An 8,581-nucleotide genomic window follows, 5' to 3' on the forward strand; every position below is an offset into this window, starting at 1 on the left:
TGAAGAAAATGAGGTGCAAGAAGGCATGGAAAGCCAAGAAACCAGCTGAAATCTTCCAGTATTTAGAAAGCAATCTTACCCCTATCAGTGCAAATTAATATCAGCTGGTTTAGTCCTAATTGATGGCCTATGAAAAGGTTTCTCATTACCAAGGTGTCACACAAGAAGCATCTCATGGAGGGTAAAAGCACAGAGCTCTCTCAAGACCTTCACAACCTTATTGTTGCAAAACATACTGATGGCATTGGTGACAGACGTATTTCTAAACTTCTGAATGTTCCAGTGAGCACCATTGGGGCCATCATCCAGAACTGTAAAGAACATCATTTCGCCATACACCGGTCATGACCAAGTGCTCCTCACAAGATTTCTGATAAAGGAGTCAAAAGATTAATCAGAAGAGTTGTCCAAGAGCCACGGACCACTCACGGAGAACTACAGAAAGACCTGGAATTAGCAGGTACAGTTGTTTCAAAGAAAACAATAATTAATGCACTCAACTGCCATGGCCTCTATGTACGCTCACCATGCAAGACTCCACTGCTGAAGAAAAAGCATGTTGAAGCTCGTTTAAAGTTTGCTGTACAACATTTGGACAAGCCAATGAAATACTGGGAGAATAGAGTCTGTTCAGATGAGACCAAAATTGAACTCTTTGGATGTCATTGCATACACCATGTTTGGAAGAGAAATGGTACTGCACATCACCCCAAAAACACCCCAAAATACTGGCAGACTTCATATAATTGAAGGAAGGATAAATGGAGAAATGTACTGGGATATTCTTGATAAGAATCTGCTGCCATCTACCAGAATGCTGTAGAAGAAATGAGGGTGGACATTTCAGCAAGACAATGATCCCAAACACACAGCCAAGGAAACTCTCAATTGGTTTCAGAGAAAGAAAACAAAGCTGCTAGAATGGCCCAGTCAGTCACCTGACTTGAATACAGTTGAAAATCTATGGAAAGAACTGAAACTCAGAGTTCATAGTAGAGGCCCCCAGAACCTTCAAGATTTGAAGACAGTTTATTTGGAAGAATGGGCCAAAATCACACCTGAGCAATGCATGCAACTAGGCATCTTGAAGCTGTCATTACCAACAAAGGCTTTTCTACTAAGTATTGTGATGTCCTACACATATTGTAATGTCCTACACAACACACAGTGCCCCCAGCGCCAATCACTCACTCCACTGGTCTCTCTTCCAAATGTCTGTGGGCCGCCTTTCCTCTCCTCCCAGGAGCTTCGTCCTGCTCCTGCTCCCGCTCTAGCTCCCTGATTGTGGGGAGGCGGCTCCTTTTATTCCCACCCGGATGTGCTCCAGGTACTTGATGACACTCTTCTGGAGTCGCTAGAAGGATCTTTCTCCACCTAGTCAGGTGTGGCAGAAGAAATGTTTCCCAGGCTCCATGAGGCTTGGGGCGCCCCCTAGCGGTGGCCATGGGCCCCAATGGGCTTGAGCCTCCTTGCTCCTTTCCCGTGTTCCCCTGAACATCCAGGGTGGTTGCCCCCTTGTGGCCTGGGGGATGTATATGCTGCCTCCCGGTCCTTCCAGGCGTCCCGGCTGGGGCTGTCCCCCAGCCTCTTGTGAAAGTATTAAATAAATTTCAGTAAGCATGTTCAATACTTATTCCCTGTGTCATTCCACTTTATTACATATAACTTAATTTATGGACTTATTTGTATGTGTGGATTACCATTACCGACATCTGGTGTAAATTTCATTTCAATAGCCCCATTAGAAATATACTGTATTTCCTGTGAAAAATGTTGATGCGTTCAATACTTATTTTCCCCACTGTATATCAACTCTGCTAGCTGTGCAGAGAAGTAGTGCTTCCTGACAGTCTTGACAGTGTCCTACTGTGACAAGCTTAGAAAACTGAATCTCTCTAGTCTCACACAGTGGAGGTCTTCATCCTGGTTTACAAAATTCTGAAAGATATTAATAAAGCTGATCTAGTAGAATTCACATACTAAATAGGGAATCAAAGACTAAAGAATAACCAGGAAATTTACAATAAATGAAATAAAGTCGGAACAGGGGACTTGCATTTTTAACATGCCATTTGGCTGCCTTCACTGCTTTCTGGCTATGTGAAGCTTATTGAAACCAATCCCCACAGTGCCTCTTACTGTATAAATAGTCACAAGCATGTTTATGCTTAGAAAATCTGCTTAAGAAAAGCTTAAGAAAACACTGTTGAAATAACATGTGCTGAGTTCTGCTCACTTTGAGCTGGTGCTGGTCATCCAAAAATGGAGGGCAATGAATGAGGACTGACCAGAGAGTCATGTTTTTGACACCTATTTTTGACAATTTTTAAAAAATATTACTAGTGTGTCCTTCAGAACTCACTGCTGGACATCCAATACCAGGAAACGAGCTGTGGTCAGCCACCCCTCTGGTGTCAGAAAAGAGTTACAAAATCAAAGGACTGTTAAATAATCTTCTTGTTTGTTAAGAAGCTAGCTAAGTGAGTCTTTTGACAGACAGGCAAGTAGAATTAATTTTATGTAATTAATTGCACAAAAACATACCTTTAATGTTATGGACTTCCACAGCTTTTAAGGAAAGCAAGTCATGTTTTTTTGTTTCATGGAGACAGAACTGCCTCTCTTGAACAACTCTTCTTTAATAATTTATGCTCCTTCATCTCTAGTATAAATTTTACGCTCAGGGTGGCTGGAGCTCTTTTTGGTGTGGTAATGAGATAAAAACAAACAAATAAGATGAAAAGCAGTCCTCTCTCTTGACATAAGTGAAGAAATCAAAGCACAGAGGTTGATTCTGCAAGTACTGTATCTGAGACCTCCCAGACACACTTTCCCTTTAAAAACAGGCTTCATTTCTTTGAATTGTATCTAATTTTCTTGAATAAAGGGGACAAAAACTTAAAAGTATAAATTTCCATATGTTTTTGGCATTAAGATGCGCTGGCTCTTCAGGAGCCTTCATGAGCCTTGCATTTTAAACACTCTAACCAACTTGCACTCAGCTCTTATTTACTGTTGTCTATTGAAATATTCAGTATATGGATAACACCATGATCATAGGATGCATATCTGGGGAGGATGAAAGCCACTATCTAAATCAAGTGGACTGTATGGTAAACTGGTGCAATAAAAACTCTCTCACTCTGAATGTAAAAAAGACCAAAGAAATGATATTTGATTTTAAGAGACATAAATCTGTATGTTCACCTATTGTAGTTCTGGGAGAGGAGGTAGAAATAGTGAATGAATATAAATACTTACGAACTTACCTAGATAACAATCTTAACTGGAATACAAATACAAAAAAAATATTTTCTAAATGCAACCAGCGCTTATTTCTCCTCCATAAACTCAAACTATTTAAAGTAGACAAGGACCTCATGTTGTCCTTCTATCGCAGTATGATCCAGTCTGTGATCACTTTCAGTTTCATTGCCTGGTTTAATAGTGTGACAAACCAAAACTTAAAAAAGCTCCAGCAGATTACGAAGTATGCAGCTAAAGTTATTGGGGCTGATGTAGATGATTTGACTAGTGTGTGTGTGTCAGAGGGCAATGCTAAAGAAACTGGAAATCATCTCAACTGATGACAGACATCCATTACATGTAGAACTAAACTTCAGTAAATCAGGAAGGATAGTTGCTTTGAAAACCCACATAAATCTCTCCAGAAACTCCTTTCTTCCTAGTGCCATATGACTTTTCAATAAGAAATATCAGAGATAATGTTTAAGATTTTGATATATATCCTGTTACCTTTTTTTTTTTTTGGTGTAAATATGTTTTATCTAACTGCCTTACCTTAACCTTTCTTATTTCTATTTGTCTGTTTTATTTCATTCTGTCTGTTACCTGTTATTAGATGCAACTGAGAAGGCAAATTTCATGTTTTCCTTGTGTAAACATGACTAAATAAAGAAACCTAAACCTAAACCTAAACCTAAACTAGTGTGAAAGCGAATGCCAATTGTCTGCTGTATTCTAATGTGCAACTGAACAATAGCCTGAGTGCAATGCATCTGGAAGAATAGCTAAGCACTGTCTAAAATCTAGGCCATTGCCTTTTGGTAGCCTGATATTTAGTCCGGTAGATGCAAAAGCAAATGAACTATTGTAGGATCTAATGCAGTTCATAAAGTTTTGTACTTTTAGGTACATCGTTAGTTAGAAGCTTTAGTTGAGCTTTGCGTTTTTGGAGTCGAGACATTTTTTCTTTTAGAAAATATGGATAAGTAATAAGGAGTATTGCACTCACTGTTAATATGGAGCCTTTTCTGCGGTTGAAACGGTTAATAGTGCCTTATTGTAATGAGATCCACCTATGCTGCATAGCCATCTATTTTGTTGTTTCTTTCGTGTTCGTGTGTTTGTTCCTGTTATCCTTTCCTTTTCGTTTTGTACCCGTGGACCGTGTATTCATGACTTGTTTCTTTCTCAGCATGCGAAATATGGATAAGTAATAAGGAGGATCGCAGTCACTGTTAATATGTTTCCTTTTCTGCAGTTGAACGGTTAATAGTGCTTTATTGTAAGGAGATCCACCTATGCTGACACCTATGCTGTCTAGTGTGAAGGTGTTGACGTTCACTTTAGAATATGTGGCTTTGGGTGTCACTTCTTATGGTTGTGTGTGTGTGTGGGGGGGGGGGGTGAGGATTGTTGTTGCGCGAGCGTCTTCTTTCTTTTTGTGTTCCTGTGTCTTGTTGAATCCACCTCTTTGTGTGTGTCCCGTCCCTTGCTTGTAGGGTCTGTGGGGTGGTTTTGTGTTCTTTTTTTTGTGTTCCATGGGCTTGTTGAATCCCCCTCTTGGTGTGTGTCCCGTCCGGTGCCTGTAGGGGGGGGGGGGGGGGGGGGGTTGCCTTGCTGTCGTGCGCGAGCCTCTTTTTTTTTTTTTTTTTTTTGGGTGTAGTTTCGTGTGCAATGTGTTTCGTGCTTTGCCTGCGTTTGACTACTTTTTTTATGTGCCTTTTCCTTTTTTCGGTGCTCGTTGCGCGTCATTTCTCCTTTTTTGTCTTTTTTCTGTGCTCACTCCTTTTTTCTGTGGTCTTGTCCCCCTCTCGCGGCTCCTCATCCGCCTCTTGCGGACTCTTTTTGCGCCTGCGCAGTACGTCTTTTTGCAGCTACGGCCCATGGCCGGATGTGCCTGCGTCCATCATCCGGTTTAGCATTCTCGGTTAGTAATATGGATTTGTCTGTTTTATTTCATTCTGTCTGTTACCTGTTATTAGATGCAACTGAGAAGGCAAATTTCATGTTTTCTTGTGTAAACATGACTAAATAAAGAAACCTAAACCTAAACCTAAACCTAACCTAGTGTGGCCCTGCCTTGTGAAAATGCCTGTCAACAATATTTTGCAAAAATGGAGAAAGCAGTGTTCATATGACTGCATCCCTGAACTAATGTGACATATTTCTGTAAAACAGAATATGTAAAATTCTTAATAATGCTAATCTTCTCAGAGGATATTAAAAATGAAAATCCTTATGAATCTAAATGTACTGTATGTTGTCATTATAAAAATGGCCCTGAACCAACAGAACAAATCTTTTTCTATGCAGTACAGTGCCTGTGATTAGCTAGATTGCTGTCTGTGTGCAGTTTACATATCTCTCTTGTGTCATTGCAGGTTTTCCTCAGAGACTTCACTTTCTTCCCACTTTTCAAGGATTTGGGAGTGACTGTACATTAACTTGGAGTGTGTGATTAGAATCCTATTCAGGGTTGGTTTGTGCTCTTAGCCTAATGCTGCTGCGTGTGCAATGATATTGACTTAATTCTTTTTGTGGCCTCAGAATACTGTTGTCTCAAGGAAATAAAACATAGTATGATGTACATTAGCTTTGAGTTCATAAATGCTAAGCCATGACTACAGTATAAGTAACTTGTTGCCATAGTTGTCACATTTTGGAAGAAGCACTAATTTGCTTATCTAGATTGATCGATATCTTGTAGAGTACATGACTTGAAGTTACCTTTGTTATCAAGCAACCTAGGGTTGCATCACATTTTTACTTCAATCTAAGCAGCCATCATAAGAGAGTCTAGCCATGGATTAAAAAAATCCATCTTTCACAATGGCAGCTATCTTAAAATACTATAGTGGCTTCAAATCTGGATACATGATCTTTTTATGTCCACATAAATTTTCCTCCAATATAATACAAATCAGTATGAAACAGTCCACACAGTACTTTTATGTAAATTACACTTTAGTGATACCACAGGACCAACTGTACTATACAAAAATATACAATCAAGTACATTAACTTATACCAGGGGCATCCATCTCAGATACTGGAGGGCCAGAGGACAGGGTTTCCTCCTGCTGGTGAACTGAAACAGCCACAAATCTATCTTTGGGTTCAATTTAAAGCAGGTATGACTGGCTTCAAAATAAAACCAAACACGTCCTTCCCACTGATCAATTTCTGCTGTTAATTGACTTCTTTTCCCTTCATTTTAATTGCCTATTTCTTCAAGATTCAGTCCTCAGAACTGCTGCTTTTTTCCTTAAATGGCAGCCAAACAAAAATAAGATGTGAAGAGAGCAAACAGAGAGCCAGCTAAATCAGGGCATCAAACTACAACAAGTTTCTTAATTATTCTCTTTGTTAATCAAACCAATTATGTAATTCCATGGCTTGCTGCAGCTCACATTATGTGACACTAGACATTTCTGAAACTGTTGCTTTTCTGTTTTGTAAGACCACCTTCAACATGTTTTGTGGACCAGAGCAGCTCAAGAGTATTGAGTCCTTCACCTTTCTTTATTTTCAAAAATTGTATAATGGACACAGGTCAGATGGTCAATGTGCTAGCTCCTTCTGCATCTCATTTTTATTAAATTTTGCTAATTAAGGGGTCTGAGTGTTAAAAATCCAGTCAATTAAAAGAAGTTAATTAGCAGTAAAAACTGGTTCTAATTAAAAAAAGTGGCTAGAATGAATACCTGAAGCCACTGAGGCCCTACAGAGTCCAAGTTGAACTCCTCTTACTTATATAATACTAGGGGGTTCCCCCTTGCTCGCTTTGCTCGCCAACCCCCCCGGCCTGTACTATGCACCAGCCACTTCGCGTCTCTGCCGCTTGTGTTGTGAAAAGGGGGGCTGAAAGAACCCAAGGAGACACTGTCACTCCTCCAAAAACCCCACTTAAATAGTGATACAATAGGAAACAAATACAGTTTTTTTTACCTCCTCTTTGTTCGATCAGCTGCTGGCTTTCTGCTGCTGTCGTGCTGTGTGATCTGCATCTCGCACTGCGATTTGAACATTTAAAAGCCTGTACAGCATCTAGTTTATAAATTAAAAATGGAATAAGAATCTGAAAATCTAACAACATCACATTAAAGTTCAATAAAGAATGATACCAAACATATATACGTAGGTTTTAAAATAAGGCCAATGTAAAGCGTGACCTGCGGTGGGTTGGCACCCTGCCCGGGATTGATTCCTGCCTTGTGCCCTGTGCTGGCTGGGATTGGCTCCAGCAGACCCCCGTGACCCTGTGTTCGGATTTAGCGGGTTGGAAAATGGATGGATGGATAAAGCGTGACATAAAAACGTCACATAAAATCGTTGCACAAAAATACTATTTATATATATATAGTATTTGGTATTGCTGGTTGCCAACTTTCAGATCTCATGATTTGTTTTCATTCTTATGAAGTTTGTTAATTCTTTGATCCCGCTTGCGTTTTTGCTTTGGCTTCTGGGTTGGTGATTACAACCTCTCCCGCATAGAACACAAAGCCAGCTTTATATATTTTTATGAAAAGTCTTACTCAGTGGTAGCAACTGACATTATTATATTTTCAATAAACACCTCTTTTAATCTGCCATGCTTTTAACCTTATTACCATAATCAGCATGTGATTTTTTTTTCCTCGACTAATTTTCTGTTTTTACCAAGCACAGGATAACTTAAAATATACAGTCTAGAATAAAAAAGCATATACTGTATGTGTATATTATATATATTATTTTTGGGAGTCTTGTAAAGAAGAGTAACTCAATCGTAAAGGAAGAGTAATGGTAAAGAAAAGTAATTAAATGGTGAAGGAAAATGTTACGTTTGCTAATAGATGTATTTGGGAGCCTCACCACAGGCACACAACATTACATCTATGTGCTGATCTTACACATTTCTCCAGTACATCAGTGGCTCTCCTCCTACTTGGTCACACTTCCTGGTCAAGATAATAATTATCTTATGATCAGATTGTTTAACATCCCTTTGTGGTGACCTTCAAAACTCCATAGCTCATCTTGTTTACAATTTCAGTTGTAGTCAAATGCTACTCATCATTTATCTTCACTGAATCAAAATTTCTGCCAGACTAACTTTCAAACTTGTGTTGTTGGCTTACTGGACTGCTTCAGCATCACAATATCAGGAACCCATATGTTTCCACCTTTACCCCTGACACCTACAAATAATGCTTGTGTTAAAAGACAACAAAAATGTTTTCTGCTGCTTCTCTGCTTAGGGTCTACAGTGATCAGAATTATGGAATCACTGTAGATCTTAAAGAAACACCTGAAAACTCATATATTTATCTGTTTATATATTTAATGTACT

The sequence above is a fragment of the Erpetoichthys calabaricus genome, chromosome 10 (assembly GCF_900747795.2).
Source record: "Erpetoichthys calabaricus chromosome 10, fErpCal1.3, whole genome shotgun sequence".
Lineage (NCBI taxonomy): Eukaryota > Metazoa > Chordata > Cladistia > Polypteriformes > Polypteridae > Erpetoichthys > Erpetoichthys calabaricus.